The sequence below is a fragment of the Panthera pardus genome, unplaced genomic scaffold (genome assembly GCF_024362965.1).
Source record: "Panthera pardus isolate Hobbes unplaced genomic scaffold, ASM2436296v1 HiC_scaffold_3, whole genome shotgun sequence".
NCBI lineage: Eukaryota > Metazoa > Chordata > Mammalia > Carnivora > Felidae > Panthera > Panthera pardus.
The window spans coordinates 50,480,357-50,498,797 of record NW_026526876.1 but is presented as its reverse complement, the minus strand read 5'-3'; the positions used below and the strand labels follow the sequence as shown (position 1 = coordinate 50,498,797).

Below are 18,441 nucleotides of genomic sequence, written 5' to 3'. Positions count from 1 at the left end.
CATTCATTTCTTACAGTTCTGAAGGCTGGGAAGACCAACCATGGAGGCACAGATTTGGCGTATGGTGAGGACCCGCTTTCTGGGGCATAGACTGTGCTTTCCAACTATAACCTTCCATGGTGGCAAAGGATGAATCTGGGGCCTCTTTTATAAGGGTACCTGCCATCACCTCGTAAAGTCCCTACCTCTAAATACCGTCACATTGAGGATTAGGTTTCAACAGGTGAATTGAGGTGGGGGAGTGCATTAGGATGATAATATTCACCACACATGGCTAAAATGAAAAGGAGAAACAATGTGGGCAAGTGGTTGGGACTCTCCTATCCTGTGGGAAGTAGGTATATTTATCAGTCCCTTTGGAAGTAGCCACTGAGGCTACATAGACGTACATCCTATGACTTAGCAATCACACTCCTGGGTAAATACCCAATAGAGTTGTGTGCATATATTCATCAAAAGATATTTACAAAAAGAATGTTCACAGCAGTGCTGTTAGTAAGAGCCTAAAACAGGAAACTGCCTAAATATCCCTCAACAGTAGAATGGATAAATAAATTGTGCTACAGTCATAAAATGAAATGCTACTTAGCAATGCTAATAAATGAACTATTATTACACGTGAAAACACGAATGAACCTCATAAACATATTTAGTAAGGGAAGCAACGCGCAGAAGATTTTGTAGTTTACGATTCCATTTATATAAAATTCAAAAACAGGCAAAACCTATGAGTTTAAAGATAGTTATCATTGCTTTCTACTGAGGCTTGGGGGGGAATGAGGGACTGTGTAGCAGTGGGAGAGGACACCAAGAGATTTCTGGAGTGCTGATAATGTTTTAGCCTTTTATCTAGGTGCTGGTCACATAGGTGTATCCACTTTGTGAAAATGCATCAATGTGTATACCTACCATTTGCACACTTCTCCATATGCATGTTATATTTCAGTTAAATGTTTGCCAAAAACATTATTGTTGTGGGGACTGAATAAGATAATAAAGTAAAGAACTCAGTTCAGTGACTATTATGTGACAACCACCCACTAAATGCTCGTTGTTAAATTTCATAATATAGTGACCAGTGACCATGATGAGCCAAAGTGAGACATTCATTTAGCAGTACAAAAAGTAAATTAAAAAAAAAAACTGGATCACACCCAGAAGGATGGCTATCATCAGACAAAAGCACAGAAACAAGCTAAAACACTAGAAAATAAGTCTTGGCAAGGATGTGGAGAAATTGGAAACATCGTACAATGCGCATGGGAATGTAAAATGGCACAGCCACTGTGGAAAGTGGATGGCAGATCCTCAAAAAATTCAACATGGAATAGCAAATGACCCAGCAATTTCACTTCCGAGTATACACTCAAAAGAACTGAAAACAAGAACTCGAACAGAAATTTGCACACTAAAATGCAAAGCAGCATTGCTCACAGGGGTGACCAAAAGCTGGAAGCAACACAGATGTCCACCAGTGGATGAACAGATAAACACAATGTGGGATATACAAACGACGGAATATTATTCAGCCTCTAAGAGGAATGAAATTTTGACACAGGGCACAGCCTGCACGAATCCTGAAGACACTATGCTAAGTGAGATAAGCAAGACACAAAAGAACAAATATTGTTACCAAAAAAAAAAAAAAATCCTTTCCCCACTGCTCTGAATATTATCTTTGTCATAAATTAATAAATTAACTGACCTATGCATGTCAGCCTATTTCTAGACTATTCTTTTAGTCTATTCGTCTATCCTTGGGCCCAAACCATACCATTTTAGATGCTGCAGACTTAGAGTAAGTCATGTTATAAGGCAGTATGATCCTTCCAGCTCTGTTCTTCTTTGACATTGTCTTGGCCATCTCTGTCCCTTTTTATTGCCTTATATATTTTAGACTCACTCTGCTTATCAACTTCCATGTTTTTTTAAAAATGCTGGGATTTTGTTTGGGATTACATTAAATCTATTAATCAATTTGAGGAGAATAACAACCCTTTGAATTAGGAACTATTATTATCCCCATTACAGAGACAAGAAATCTGAGGTTTGGAGAGTGTCAATAACTTGCCTGAAGTCACATGGCCAGGATTTGAATCCAACGCTGTGCTTTTCTGTGTCTGACTTCAGAGCCTTCACATTGAATCACTCCTTCCAAGTAGACAAGTATTTCTATGACTTCTGTCACTACGTGGATATTCAGTCTCGAGAACAGAGATTGTGCCATCCATGTTTGTATCTCCTTAGCTCCTGGATAGTGCCCAGGACCAAACTCATTAAGTGATCTGTTAAATCAGTGAATGAATAAGAATCACTGGTTTCTGAGAACATAATTCCATGCTGACAGATAAATGTATTGTGCTTACCCCTTAGACACAAACACCCAAAGTGAACAGGCAAAACTCCATCCACTAAAGCAACATGTTTGTTTTGTTACATTTTAACTCCTAAGTGCCTAAGTCTTACCACAGTAAATCAGATCCAGTGTAGATAGAGTTCTATCCCTGAAGGTGATATCCAAGGACAGGTGTTGGTTGGGAACGCTCATCGCCCTTAACATTCACCTAACTGCTGTGCCTTCCTGCAGACCTCTATCCTGCTTGTTCTCCTCCTGATCCAGCTGCCACAATGTTGCTGGATTGCACACTAACAGCTTATGCAGCCATATGATCTGTGTTGCTGGGTGGAAGGGGAGTTTGTTGGATTTCCACTGCTCTGCACCCACTTCTCTTCCGGAATAGCAGCCTTGTTTCCCTTACTGGAATTATCTCTTCTGTGCCAAGCGTAGTCTGCTGGGGCCTATCTACCCCCAGGTGGGCAAGTGACCTGAGCTTGACCAATCTGATGTTCCTTCCCTGGGTGCAGGATCTTGAGCAGAGAGCAAATAAGCAGGGATTGGCTGGCTGTAGCGTGGACCAGCTGGCTTCCCCAAGGGGGTCGCTGTTGATGTTTCTCCGCCATGACCCCCAGTCTCCCGTCAATTCTCTGAGCCCTTAGTGGCCTTCCAATAAATGTCTCTTCTGCTTAAGTTAGTTTGAGTCGCAACCAAAAGATTCCTAATTGATACAGAATCTAATACCAGAAGCGGATGTTACAAGGCTAAGCAGCGAGATTTGGGTGAAGGAAAGAATTGGTATGAGAATTCAGTAATTCTTCTTTATGTTGTAGTAAGCAATGGGTTAACCTGTTGCCTATGAAGCCTTGAGATGCATACTGTGTGCTTCCTGAGGCTTTAACATTAAAGGATATTATAAGAAAATTTCAAATTTTGGAGTGTGCTGGTAACTTCTTCAGCAAGGTCTTCCAAGGATGATTCGATTAAACGAAACCTGATCCCATCCAACAGTAAGAGAAGGGAAGAAAATACAGATTTGCTAAGAGTTGCCTTTTTGCCAATGGTTTACAGTTACAATTGTCTGGGAATCCAGGAAAATCTCAATTCTCTACCCTCAAACCAAAGTTAGCAGAAGAAAGTTACTTGGAAGAAGAAAGTTAGAAGAAGCTCCATAATAAGGACAGAGACAGCAAGCAGGAGGGGTCTCTCCCAGGCACCTCCTGATGCCTCAAAGAAGTCAGCACGCCCCTTGGGAAGATGCCACAGGAAGTAGCCAGTGAACAACACAACAGCAGTCAGTGCTCCACTGGGACCACGGAGCCAGCATGCCTGGGTTTGCATTGCTGCCCCACTGCATGACAGCAGATTCTTTACTGCTCCATGACCAGTGTTTGCAAAGGGGAGATGATAATGGTTCCTGTCTCATAGGGTTGCAGTGAGGATTCAGACTTTAGAACAGTGCCCGCCCCATAGTAAGCAATCAATAAATGTTGCTTCTAACATTTTAGTTGTTATTGCGAGGAAAGGGTCATCCGTGTCATCCCCACCTAGCCCGGTGTTCTAGATTATTCTCAAGTAGAGGCCAAGACAGATACTAAAGGATGGCTAGAGCACCTGGGCCTATTGCCAGGCCACAGCTGTCCCCAGGCAGTTCTAGTTGAAAGCCTATGGCATGGTAAGATCCCTGACTCTTGTTACCATCCATGGCATTTGCCAGAAGCAATAAAGCAGGACCCCATTCACTTTTTAAGGGCATCATTTTGCCAGAGGAACTACAAGCCTGCTCCACGGCAGTCTACGATGGTGATTTCCAGGCTCCCAGACTCACAGCAGCAGGAAGAGAGCTGATAGAACAGTGCAGCTCCCAAAAGGGGCACCGCCCTTGATGCACATGTCTCATGGTCTGTGAAGGTTAACACAGGAGGGATTTCCCCAAAGAGACAGCAGGGGCCACAGAGGGCAAAGGGCAAAGAGGAGCCTTCCGGAGGACAGCACTAGGGAGGACAGGTACTTGTTTCGCAGAAGGACATCCATGTGATTTCTGGCAGAATATGACAGGGTGACCGTTGACAGTTGTATCCTGTCCTTTCCTTTTCCAAATGAGAGTTTTTAGTGCAATTACCCTGTTCTCCATTGCTGTTTACTAAATGCATCAGTGGTGATTAAATTTACCACTGAGCTTCACTGGACCGCATAGGACCATAGCAGCTCCCTCCACGAGGACCGTGAATCACCTAGAGAACAAGACTACATGAAATCATGGCTTGTCTCTTTTGGAAAAAGAGTTCATAGAGGGAGTGGGGATTTTTTGAGGTGTATTTATGGGGATGCAGGTGGGTGTGGATATTGGGCAGTTAAAGGGGGTGGACTGTACTGGTTGGGTGTTTGTGCAACTTGGCATTTTTTCACTCTTCTGGTAAAGTAACGCCTCCAAATGTGGTTTGGTTGGCATCATGATCCTGCTTCCAGATCTAGGGATGGTCCTTGATTCTCTTCAGCCAATCAGCATATCTGATCCCCTGGCTGTGGAAAGAAAGCCAGTGAAATTGGCTAACTCTGGAAAAAGAAGAGTCCCTCACTCCTCCCCCTCCATCTCTCTTTAATGGAAATTGGGGGAAAGGAACGCCCCTCCTCTGGATGGCATCTTGTCAAGATGTGACATGTGCGGTCACTGTGGGGGCTGGGGAGGAGCTGGTCCTTGGTGATGTTGAATCTCATCCTCACCTGAATCCATCCTTTTCAATTACATAAGTCAATTGCGGTTTTAGCCAGTTTAAGTTAGGAGTTCTGTCACTTATAGCGTAAGGGGTTCTAACAAGTACACTAACTAGCAGGATTGGTGCTTTTATCTTTTAATAACAAGAGCTGTTATTTATCAAGGGCTTTATGCACAAAGCATTTGCATGGACAATTCTCTTGATCTCGTCACCTCCCCTGCAGGGCAGGCAGACCAGACTGTACATTATCTATCTATCATCCACCTTGTACTAGATGAGGAGACTGCGCTGGAGAGATCCTACTTTGCCCAAAGACGCCCAGCCAGTAATTAGAGGAGCTGCACCTTGAACCCAGGTCTGGCTCCAGGAAAAAAGTCTCATGCTGCAGCAGGGTCGCGCAGAAGCTGTCACCGAAACACAGCAAGTCAAATGAGATGGACACGTACCCAACCCACCTGACTTCTTCTTAGCCTCAGATTCTCGGTGGCAGTGCCTGGGTTTCAGATCCTTGAACCCCAGCAGCGGTTGCTTCTGCGGGAGGGGAAGTGACTCCGTTTGAGATATCTCTGGTGCAGTCAAGCGGGAGGTCATTTTCCCTTGTGGTTTCATTGATTTTATGAGGAGGGAGTCTGTGATCTTAGTTGGAAATATTTATGTTTGAAGGAGAGAAACTTAGGGGACTCAGTTGTGTCTGTAGGCCAGTCACTCCCAGGGACCTTCTTAATTTAGTGATTCCTCCCCTCCAGCCCCCTCCCTCTGTCCGTCTTCCACAGCAGGATTGAGCAAGCGATGTATTTATGAGACTGGAGCTCCAGAGCCCACGTGGGGGAGTAAATTACAAGTGAATGTACCTCCAGGATGGGGCAGCCTCCCTCGTCCTGGTGGCACTTCAAAGCTTCCTGAAAATTCCCCAAGAACAACCAGTCTCAGCAGGGCTCTGTGCAACCCTCTGATGACTCTGCCCAGACGTTCTCCAGGATGTGCAGACCCTCATTTGTGTCCACACCCCTCTCTAGCAGTTAGCAATGCCCCTTGGCAAAAGGAGAAACTGAGGCACAGGGAGGCCAAGGTTTTGAACTTAACAGGCTTGAAGGCTGAGCCCATCCTCCAGATGTCCGTCTGGGGTTTCATTTACCTGTGCTCCATACCTGAAGGGCCAGGACTGTGTCTTGTCTATCCTGGAATCCCCGTCTCTAGCACAAATATGGCAATAGCTAGAACTCAGTACATTTTTGTGGAAAGAGTGGACAAGTTTGCTGTCCTGGTCTTTATGCCATATTTGACTGAAGTCCAGTTTGATTTTCCAATTCATTTAGGCCACAGAGAACAAAGAATTTAAGATGCCCATAAACACTGGATAGTGTCCAAACCGATTCCTTGGTAACTTCTAGGCACCAAAATAAAAACATTTTACATTAGTAAAATTGCTCTGTAATCCACAAGGCCCCTTGTACTGGTATTCTGCTGTTCACAGGCAACAACCCATGAGGCTGGTATAACTATGCCCATCTCAGAGACCAAGAAACTGACACACAGAGAGGCTGGGTAATTTGTCAAAGTCCCACAGTTGAGTGACAAAGACAGGTCTGAAACCCAGATCTTTTCATTCTGAGCCCAGTATTCTTCCCATCCAAAGGGTGTATTTCTGTTCCCGCCTTCTAAGGGCACTGGAGAAGCTACTGGAGAAGAAAGAAGTTGGAATCAAGGACAGGAAGTCTCTGGTTTTGCCTGAGGCAGTGGAGCAGGAAGACAAGGACTCTCCAGGCTTCTCCCATTTCCAGAGCACCTGATACATGCCAGCCCCATGCTCCACCCATACCTGCTTCCAGGGGAAGACTGTCAGGCAAGCTGAAGCTTCCAGCCCCTCTCTTATGCAGACCCCCTCAACTGCCCTGGGTAAAGGGTGCCATCAATTTACTACACAGGAACACTTACTTGAAGCCCCGAGCTCATATATTTAAAAAATACATATTCGGAGGCTTACCAAATTTGACAACAGCCCTAAAAAAAATGCCTGACATTATCCAAATAAGTTGTAGAGCTGAATATAAGCTCTCAATAATAAAAACCAAATTTTAATCAACCATGCTAAAGAAAGGCCAAATTATCTTCTGACCATGGAAAACATATATTTTTAAAGATTTTATTTTTAAGTAATCTCTACACCCCATGTGGGGTTCAAACTCACGACCCCGAGATCAAGAATCACATACTGTACCAACAGAGCCAGCCAGGCGCCCCTGCCTATGGAAAATATTGCAAAATCTTTGTCATGTTGACAAGTGACCAAAAAGTATGCAGTAAAAATGTGGGGAAGACAGTATTTTAAAGAGGCATGCCTAGGTGATTTTTTTAATTGTCATTTTTCTGTATTTTGTGACATTTGTGGTATTCACCTGCTTTAACATGTGGGGTTTGGGGGGGGGGTCATTTCTTAATTATTTTAAATTCCATTTTCAGTAGGCTCCATGCCCAACATGGGGCTTGGACTCACAACCTTGAGATCGAGAGTCACATGTTCTATCAACTGAGCCAGCCAGGCACTCCATTTTTGTCATTTTTAATTCTAAATAAATGTTCATTTTGTGCATTATTTACACTTGTAATTTTGCATTCTCCTTTCTTCAAGAGGGCCCTGTCAAGTTGGAAAGGTGTCAGGCCCCATACAGTTGGAGTCTGTCCCTGCATGGGTCATCTCGTTTAAATTATTAAAAAAATCCATGGAAGAATTACAATTCTAATTTTCATTTTGCAGATAAAGAAACTAAGGTTTAGAGATGACCGTTTTGCCCCAGATCCCAGAAAATGGAAAGGATCAAAGCCTGGTTTCCAACTCAGATTTGACTCAAAGCCCATGTTCTTCCTACTGTGTTACTACCAGTACCAGCCTTCGTGGAGATTCATTCCTGGTCCAGCCACATGATGCCTTGGGAAACTTGTGGTTTGAAAATATGTCCTCAAATCCTTTGATTCTTTTTCCTCCCTGATTCCCCTCCCCTGGAGCGCGGGCTGGACTTAGTGGCTTGGTGGACTTAGAATATGGAGGAAATGATAGTGCATGACTGGGTCTTAAACAGCACTGTGGCTGCCTTCTTGCTTTCTTTCTCTTGGGTCATTCATCACAGGGGAAGCTGTCATGTCAGGGAGGCACTCAAGTAACCTTACAGAGAGGTCCTCATGGTGAGAAACTGAGGCCTCCAGCCAACAGCCATGTGATGAGCCATCTTGGAAGCAGACCCTCCCAGCCCCAGTCAAGCCTTCAGATGACAGCAGTCCAGCAATCTCACGAGAGACCCCAACCCGTGGGAGGAGCACTGTGGCCTCAGGAATCCAAATGCCCACAGTCCTGACGGGCCCTCACATTCATCTCTCGGGTGTGTGAAAACAGGCCACACTGCATCCTCTGTGACCGGAAACTCGATCTGCATGCGGTGGGCCAATTCCATGAGGTGTGCGGATACCACAAAAACGGCACAAGACACTCGGTCTGAGGGAACGGGACATACATCTACAGAGGCTCGGGGAAGCCACCCCACATGTCCTGAAGGAACCCCCATGCTTGGGCTGCTCCCTTGTGCGGGGACACCCACAGCGCTTCGTACACGCAGATTTGATGGTGACTTGGAGCTGCAAGAACTGCTCCGTGGGGTTTGTTGGGGGATCCAGAGCCTGACTCAAAGTGAGGGACATTGTAGGAAGGATGCCAAGACAAGGGTTTGTAGGCTCGTCAGGCAGCCATATCTGAAACAGTCCTATCTCTGCCACCCCCTCCCCCCCAACCCACCCGCACTTCCTCCTTGTCAAATCAGCCACACTTGCTAATAGTGAGTGGAGTGGGGTCTCCCGGAGGGAATCGGTTTCCCAGGAGGTAACCTCTTTTGATTTCGAACAAGTACATTTCCTTGTGTCCATCAAAAAAAAAAAATCTCCAAACACTTTTTTGAGCTGACAAGTCTACCTGATTTATCACTGGCATTCCCAGGATTTGGGGTTTTCAGTGCTAAAATGGGGACAGTCCTGGGCACACGGGAGAGTTGGTCACCTATTGGCATTTAAGTAAGTGAGAAGTCATGGGGCACCTGGGTGGCTCAGTCAGCTGGGCGTCCAACTTCAGCTCGGGTCATGATCTCATGGTTTGTGGGTTTGAGCCCTGCATCGGGCTCTGTGCTGACAGCTCAGAGCCTGGAGCCTCCTTCGGATTCTGTGTCTCCTCCTCTCTCTGCCCCTCCCCCACTCTCACTCTGTCTCTCTCTCTCAATAATAAACATTAAAAAAAATTTAAATAAGTGGGAAGTCAAATCAATGCAGATTTTTGTAAATAAAAAATTAATGTTTGGGCATTAATTGGGTGGCTCCGTTGGTTAAGCCTCTGACTTTGGCTCAGGTCATGATTTCACAGTTCGTGGGTTTGAGCCTGGCATTGGGCTCTGCACTGAATGGCTCAGAAGCTGGAGCCTGCTTTGGATTCTCTCTCCCACTCTCTCTGCCCCTCTCCCGCTTATGCTCTGTCTCTCTCTCTCTCTCTCTCTCTCTCTCTCTCAAAAATAAACATTAAAAAAAAGAAACCTTAAAAACATTACTAATAATATTTATCACTCACCTTCAAGAGAGTTTACAATAAGTAAAACCTTTGTACTGAATTTCTTCAAGAAAGCCTGGAGTGCTTTCAGTAGGAGGAAGTGGAAGGAAGAGAGAAAAACAGAGTTCGGTTTTGCAGACTTATCCTCCTTGCAAGTTCACTTGTATTAGCAGCACTGGCAAGTGAGAACTCACCTGAATTCAGAACTGTGCTCTTCTAGAAACACGGTAAGGTGAGAGGTAAGTTGTCCTGTGAATGCCTACAGGGGAGAACGTTATTTAATTTAAAATGCTAGCAAAGGTCTTCAAGGGACGCCTCATTTTTCACAGGCTTGCACTCCTCATGAATATGAATATCGGGCTCCAAAATCCATTGTGCAAGAAAAGTAACTTTTGTTTTTAAGTGCTTAGCTTAATTTCTATTAGGAGTCTCCATTGTAGCATGGTGTGGGAATTTGATCTTAGCCAACTCTGGAGTCCTCAACTTTTCTTCAAGGTTGTGTCTGATTTCAGGGTTTGGGGGGACCTAATGGAGCACTGAGGTGCAGGACAAGGGGGGGGCACGTGCTAATACTAAGAACAAATACTTAATGAGCACCTGTGCTATGCCGGACACTAAGCACTTTACACATCCTCTCTTTTGACCTTGGATCAGTACTGATCTGAACTATTTTTTTAATATTTATTTATTCATTTTGACAGGAGGGAAGGGGCAGAGAGAGAATCCCAAGCAGACTCCGCATCAGCACTGAGCCCGACTTGGGGCTCAATCTAATTAACCCACAAGAGCATGACCTGAGCTGAAATCAAGAGATGCTCAACCGAATGAGCTACCCAGGTGCCCCTGATCTGTGCGATTTTTATCCCCATTTTGCACATGAGGCACAGAGAAGGGAAGAGACTTACCCAGGCAGTGAGAGGCAGAGATGAGGTTTGAAACACAATGGCCTGGTTCTGGAGGCAGCGTACCTAAAGTCATTCATTTAACAAGTTTTGATCGATCACCTATTACCCAAACCAGACCCACAGGATGGAGCAGTGGACTAAGCGGACAGAGACCCTTGCCCTCAAGTAGGCCCTGTCCTGGCCGCTATGCCTTCCTGCCTCTTTGTGGCAGCCATAAGACATCCTCTTCCCATGCCGGTCCTTCAGGCAGCATTTTATTTTGTTCCTATTCTAGAAGACTCTTCAGGCCCAGTGGCCCTCTTTTTACATCCACATTCCTGCTAGGGAGATGGACATTCACTGTGCTGTGTGCACTGTGCTGGCCAGAGTGGAACTTTGCAGGGCTCAGATCTCTTCTACTTTCAACCTGTCAAACCCAGAGCACTTTGCCCCCACACCAGGTCAGTGCCCAGGGAACAACTTGGCGGGTCCGTGTCAGGCACCCCAGCATGTACACCAGCCCTTCCCGCTCTGCCGTCTAACTCTACACCTTGCTGGACATCTAGCTTGAATAGGGAACAGGGTCTAGTTCTCCATTTCTCAGGGAGTCTAGCATGCTTCTTTCCACTCCCTCGCTTTCCCCTTTTCTGTGGGCCAGAAAACTGGCTCTAACTCATCCAATCTCTTCTATGTCCTGAGTTATGTCACAGCCACGGATTAGGAGTTTTAAAACCCTAAAGCCTTCTCTGCTCTCTGCAGAAAGTCTCATCCCTCCAACTGGCTGTGTGTGACTGATTCCCAATGGCAGAGGGGTCAAGCAAGGAATTGCAGAAATATCAGGGACACAAAAGCACCGGTTAATGTTGCACAACATCTGCCTAGCATAATTTCTGCATGTCAGACCCTGTAAATAAATAGTTTGCGTGCATTATTAATGTTCGCAAAAGCTCTGACATACACACCTCTTTGTGCCTCAGTTTACTCACTTGTAAAGTAGGGATAAAAATGGTATCCATTTCCTGGTTGCTTGGGAAGAGTGAAATGAGTTAAAAGGTTTCCAAGTGCTCAGGGCAATTACTGGAAAAGACCAAATATAAAATGTTGGCCATTATAATTATTGTAGTAATTTCTTGTCATGTTTGTCTTTCCCTTTATACGCATTCCAGGATGAAGACATGCTTTAAAAGTTTGTGTCTGCAGGGCGCCTGGGTGGCTCAGTTGGTTGGACGACCGATTTTGGCTCAGGTCATGATCTCACAGTCTGTGAGTTCGAGTCCCGCGTCAGGCTCTGTGCTGACAGCTCAGGACCTGTTCAGATTCTGCGTCTCCCTCTCGCTCTGTCCCTCCTCTGCTCATGGTCTGTCTCTCAAAAAGGAATAAACATTTAAATAAATAAATAAATAAATAAATAAACAAACAAATAAATAAGTAAATGTTTGTGACCGTATCCTTAGCACATGCCAGGCTCTGACACGTATTCAGTACATGTTGAATTTTAACTGAATGAACAAAATGTGGCATTTTGTTCTCTCTTAAAAGATCAGATTGGAGGTGGGGAAGTCACTTGACTTCCCCTTGCCCTCCACCCTGCCCCATTCCTTGTAGGAGATTGTATTTCTTAGAATGTCAGAGCTGGAACAGATCTGGGAGATCCTGTGATCTAACCTCAGTTTACAGAGAAGGGGTTATGAGCCCCAGGAAGGAGAAGTGATATGCCTGTGGCTGCCCGGTTAGTAGCAAAGGAGGGATTTCTAATCCAGCAGACAGGAGGAGTTTAATCACTTCTTTTGCATGGCCAGGTCAGGGTTCAAATCCCAGGCACACCATTTGGAAGTTGTATGCCCTTGGATAAATGAAGCCTCGCTGTCCTTGTTTTCCAATTGGGACTGTAATACAGAATCTGCAGGAGTTGTGCATGGAGGAGATGAAGTGATGTGGTAATGTCTCTAGCACATCATAGAAACACTTGTTCCCTCCCTGCCTTCCCCAGCTCCTGTTCTGATAGCAAACCAAAGAAACAGAAGACAGAACCCTTATTCCAGGAGGCTATCATCCAAGATACAAGTGTACGTCTTTCCAAGAATGAACAAGATGGAACAGAAATGAGCCGAAGGAAACATCAGTGCAGGGGGGAAAGTTAGTAGGATGTTTTCCGGAAGAGGCAGTCCTAGTTTTAAAGGAGAGAAATAAGGCGGCACCTGGGTGGGCTGAGTTGGCTAAGCGTCGAACTTCAGCTCAGGTCGTGTTCTCGCGGTTCGTGTGTTCGAGCCCTGTGTCCAGCTCTGTGCTGACGGCTCAGAGCCTGGATCCTGCTTTGGATTCTGTGGCTCCCTCTCTCTCTGCCCCTCCCCCACTTATACTCAGTCTCTCTCTCTCAAAAATAAATAAACATCAAAAAATAATTTAAAGAAAGAGAGAAATAAGACAGATTGCCAGAGTGTAGCACAAAGGTTTTCCAATGGGCTTTTCTGAGACACCACCTGTATAAAGTAGCACTCCCTCAGTTTCTCTCCCCGACCCAGCTGTGTTTGTCCACGGCACTCACACCGCTGACTCACTCGTCCGTCTTTCTGTAATTGTCTGCATTCCCAACTGGAATGTATGCTCCATGAGAACAGAGACTTCCTCTGTCTTGTGTTCAGCGTTCCTGTTCCTAGAACAATATCTAGCACATGACAGCTGCTCAGAAAATATTTGTTGCATGAATAAGGAGTGACAAGTCACAACGGTGGGAACCAAATGGTCTTGGGAAGGAAGGAATGATCTGACTGGCAAGAGTCTATGTTTAAAATATTGAGAAATACCATGGAAGGTCGTAAGACACTCAGGGCTGAGATTTGATCACTTCCCATGGCAGAAGGAAGGCCTGTGCTGTGGGGCTGGTGGAGTAGCTTTGCTCTCTAGAAGGCCCACATTCCTGACCTTTGGCCAGACCCCCCTCACTCTCATACCAGCTGGTGAGCCTAGAGAGATAACCTCCCCCCACCCAAGACTTCGGGTGCCTTTAGGTCAGCCCTTCACACAGGGGTCATCTGCAGTCACCGCCTTTGACTTTGCTGAGTGTGGGCCCAGTGAGAGCAAAGTGTTGGAAAGACCGGACACTCAGAGTCCACAAAGAACATAATTGAATCACCGAGCATCTTGTTTGTGTTGGGGGGGGAGGGGAGGTAAACTCTAAGAACCTTTGCCCATAAAACTGTCTGCAGTATTGAAAACACGCTTCATAAAAACTCCCCGGTGACCAGGAATGTACCCTTCTAACGTGGGATGTGACTGAAAACATCTTGAAAACCTGAATTACCCCGGGGTCGCCTACTTTGGCTGGTATACAGTAGGGGGCGCAGCTGCTACAAACGAGATTAGTTACACATTGACTCCTGCTCACTGTGTTTACAGCTTTGCACAGACACTTGGCCCTGATTCCTCACACGGAGTAGTTAACAGGTGTGCCAGCAGAAGAACGGGGCTTAGCCAGACAGTCTGAAGGCTAACGTTTTCCTGGTTGGCATCCTATTTGACTGTAACCAGTTCTCTTTTTACAAAACTTTTTTCATCTGTATCAGTTCTCACCGTGTAAGACTAGCTTTCCTCCTGAAGACCTCACTTATCCCCAGGATCAGTGTTTGGTGTCCCGAGAATCCCTGTGTTAGAAGAAGGCTGGGCTGTCCGAAATGAGGGAGCCCAAGTCCCACCCACTGGCTTGAAGAAAATCTAGACAATAACGTCTGGAGCAAGCCCAGTCTTCCCAAGAACTGGCCTTATTGGGGCTTCAAGGGAAACCACGCCTGGCTTCCCCTGGAAGTGATATACAGTCACTGGAGGAAGAGAGCTGTGCCCTGGAAATCCCAAACAGAGGGGCTTCCGAATACCAGCCGTTGGTAGGGATGTTTGCCCGTTTAGGGACTGGCAGATGTGCATTTCTAAGAGTGCTGAGCTTACAGAATAAGGAATGAACAAAGAGTGCCCTCCTTACCTCCAACCCCTCACCCTCTCCTAAGCAACGAGCCCCCAGGGCTGTCTCAGCGTCACCACATCCTGCTTCGATGGCCTTGGGATGCCCAAGTCACCACATGAGTCAGGAAAGGGAACATGCAGATACTTTGCTCTTTTCTGGAGTCTTGGACCTTCAGTGTCGTTGACCAGCTTGCTTCCGGTAGCAAAAAGAGCAGTGAACTCCCAAGAAGTTCGGGTGCTCCTCATGTCTCAAGGACTTTGAGACCCCGCATCCAGGCCGACTTGATGTCTTAGCAAAGGGAGCAGCCAGGAGTCCCTTCTGGCCCCTCACCCCCCTCTTCCTCCCTCCACATGACTCCAGTGGATGGAGGTGCCAGGGAGGGGCTGGGAAACAAAGGTGGCTTTCACCCAGAGCCTGCTGAAAAGGGACAGTCCTGGTGGGGTCTGCAGCCCTGAAGCAGGGTGCCGTCCTGTGACTCTGGGCTCAAAAATGTGTGAAATTTCTTTTTGCTGGGTATTCTACATCAAGCGGAACCTGTTCTCAGAGAAACATTCCATTTCACAGACCCTAATGGCTTTCCTCTGTGCTGATGCATTAATGAGGCTCCGGCTTGTTCTAATCAGAAGGAAGCCATGCAGATAATTGCCTGAATTTTTAATTCAGGGTTATGATAGGGGAATCAAAGTCACACTGCAGTTGCTGAGGCTGCCTCTAGTTCCGGGCCATTGACTTTTGCAATTTTCTTTGATTTCCCCCCTCCGTCTCTTTCTCCCCACCCCCACTTCTCTCTCTCTCTCTCTCTCTCTCTCTCTCTCTCTGAGGCTTGGTGGAGACTGACAGTTTCGGGGTGGGGCAGGGTGGAGAAATAGGGACAGCCCTTGGGGTCTCCTATACAGTCTCTCTTTTTCCTCCTTCTCTTGTTAAATCCCTACCCCCACCCCAGGAAAGAGTAGATGCTGCCTGCACCTGTGCCCCCAGGGCTGGTTCTGGGAGAGCGCTCTCTGCAACTAGCCTCCCCACTTAGGGTCTCCATGCCCATAAGCAAAGACAGGAAATTTGCCCCAGGAGAGGATCTCCCTTGGCAATTTACTTCTCATTTCATTTCGGTTCTTTGGGGGCAGGGGAGAGAACTGCAAAGGTGAAAGGGAAAGAAATCAGGTGACCAGAGCGGCCGCGGTGTCTCCCAGTTCCCTGCAAAGGTGATTTGCGCCAGATTGGTACTGGGACCAAGGGCAGGTGAGAAGCTGGAGGAATCCAAGCCTGGGGTCTTTCCTAAATCACCTTATCTCCCGCCCTAACAATCACAGGGTGCCAGAATTTCAAATTTACGCAACTCCGAGAACTTACAGGCGGTGGAAAGAGGTGAATTCAAACCGGTTGTATTGTAGGCCACCAACCAGCACCCTGAGCAAGAACCCGGAGGCTGGTACAGAGGGAGGCCCCCTGACGCTGGCCAGTTTTCCCAGTCTCCTGGACCTTGGAGTGATAGAGAATTTGCCAGGGCGAGAGCCAGCTCTGCTGGCTCAACTCCAACCAAGCAAGCTGGCTTTTCCAGGAGAGCCACTGTTCCTGCAAGCGAAGGCTGTTCTCCCAGCACCTCGGGTGCTGTCAGTAGAAACACTGTGGGCACATGTTTACACTTTAAGCTGGTAGCAGCAGAGTGACTCTTCCCCTTCCAGACTGGGCAGCTGAGTGGCTGGGCACCAGTCACGTGGCCTCTAAGAGCAGAATTTATTTCCACATCTCTGATTCTCTGTAGGTTTAGGATTTCCACTTTCAGGAGAACGAGAAGATATTGGTGCCATGACTGAGAATCTTCTAGGCACAAAAGACTTTATGCCATCCTTCCTTTGCAGCCTGCCAAGTGCCTTGTGAGGAAGGGAAGCCTGCCCGTACAGATCAGGAAAATCAGGTTCACTGCAAAGAAGCAGACATTGTGCCCTCACCTTCCAGTGGAAGCTTTCGTCCTGTAGAATCCCGAAGTCCCTTTACAGCTGCATTCTCAGGGCTTGGTGATGCTATTGCTAACGCTGTCTTTCCAACTGCTGGCCGCAGCTTCCAGAAATTATAAGGAGCAGTCGCCTTTTTCATGCTGGTGGAATTTGACCTCCATGGGGCTTTTGTTTCCTCAATAAAATCTCGCCTCATGCTTGAACAACACCTCTCTCCCAAGAATGCCAAATCAACCATAAATATGCTCTGCAGTCATCCAAACACTAAAGGATAAAGGAGAGAAGACTAAACCCCTTAAGAATATTCCATCTCTTTCCGACCAGTGGGCCTCATCTTGGTTCTGTGATATTTTCAGATACTACAGAGTATCACAAAGGATGCTTGTGAACTTCTGTTGAACTTTTAATGAAAAATCACCCTCCATTTCCTTTAAAAAAAATTTTTAATGTTTATTTATTTTTGAGAGAGAGAGCACGAGCGGAAGAGTGGCAGAGAGAGGGAGACACAGAAGCCGAAGCAGGCTCCAGGCTCTGAGCTGTCAGCTCAGAGCCCCATGTGGGACTCGAACCCACGAGCTGTGAGATCATGACTTGAGCTGAAGTCGGATACTTTAACCCACTGAGCCACCCAGGCACCCCTCCATTTCTTTGAATTGAGCACACAGACAAAAAAGACATGTGCTTTGGAACACCTGTACACAGTTAGAGTCCCATTTATGTAACCAGTCAGCAAACATTTAACGAGCACCTGCTATGTGCCAGGCTGTGCCAGGCACTGAGGTCACAGATGAAAGGCTGAGTCCTGCCCCCCCCGGAGGTCACTGTTTAGCGGGATAGATGGACAAGTAAAGAATTTCCATGCCGGGCAAGGGCTGTGGCAGAGAGAATTACAGTACCCTATGAACACTAAAGAATCCTGAAATCGAGCCAACAAGATGATGGCTAACCTCCCACAAAATTGAGAGAAACACTACGAGTCCTTATTCCTGAGCCCAGAGTGTGGGTCCATTCAGAGTCAGAAGACTCCATTCTAAACTTTGGTCTCTTAACGATCTCAAGAACCGCTCATGGCTCCCTGGAGACCTGGGCTGCCCCCACCCAGGTCCTCTGCATTCCAGCTCCAGTCCTGTGAACCTGGAGTTAATGATTAAACTGCGCATCGGTGCCGTGGCTTCCTTGGGGTAAACTGGGCTGCTCAGCCTGGAAACTACCAAGTTCCTGGCTCTGCTCCAGCCCAGGATAGGCCAGAGACAGATCCAGTCCCCACACCCATAAGCAGCTTTTTCAAAGTTGGCTGGGGTCTCAACAGCACGTGGTCACCAAGCCTCCTGCTATAGACTTAACACGCTGTGGTATAGTAGAAAGGGGGGTGGCAAAGGAGATGGGGGTCTTGGGTACAAACCCTGGGTTGGTTACTAATCAGCTGAGTGACCTTGAGACAGTCTCCCTACCCTTCCTGGGTTTCAGGTCTACCACAACAGAAGGTTGGATCAGAAAGTGCCATGTTCTCCCCCACTTCTGTGCCTTTGCACACGTTGTTACCTTTGCCTGGTACACCCTTCCTGTCCCCTTTGCCTTCTTATCCTTCAAGATGCAGCGGAAGGATCACCATCTTCAGGAAGCCTTCCTCAACCCTCCTCCCACAGGCTGGGTCAGGTGCCCCTCTCTTTGGTTCCCTCTGTCATGACACTTGACCTATGATTATGGCTTTGTTTTTCCTCACCCCCCCTTCCCCAAGGAGACTGTGAAGTTCTTGAAGACAGAAACTGTAGTTGATCTATTTTTGTATCCCCCACCCATAGCACAATGCCTGGCATCAAGTGTGTGTGTTCAGAAATGTCGATTTTCATCCAATTATAGTCATTGTGATTATGGATATTTATGAACTTATTTCTAACATTTTGCTTTGTGTTTCCTTTTTACTTTACTTTTTTCTTCTCTGTCTACTGCTCCCCCCGCCCCAACTTTTTTTGCATTCTACCCAATTGATTGTATTTTCTTTCTTTTTCTTTTTCTTTT

General features: G+C 46.6%; 1 long non-coding RNA gene across 2 annotated transcripts; it reads right to left on the bottom strand.

The window, feature by feature from the left end:
* Positions 1 to 1,661: 1,661 nt before the first annotated feature.
* On the bottom strand, positions 1,662 to 16,605 carry LOC109251970 (uncharacterized). 2 transcript variants are annotated; one of them, XR_002073796.2, is made up of 5 exons: positions 15,818 to 16,605; positions 9,826 to 9,890; positions 6,281 to 6,439; positions 5,508 to 5,583; positions 1,662 to 4,858 (listed from the first exon to the last, which is right to left on the bottom strand). It is a non-coding gene; the product is annotated as an uncharacterized LOC109251970 (long non-coding RNA). The 2 variants fall into 2 exon arrangements; XR_002073795.2 differs by having other exon boundaries at positions 5,499 to 5,583; positions 15,818 to 16,604.
* Between the last annotated feature and the right edge of the window lie 1,836 nt (positions 16,606 to 18,441).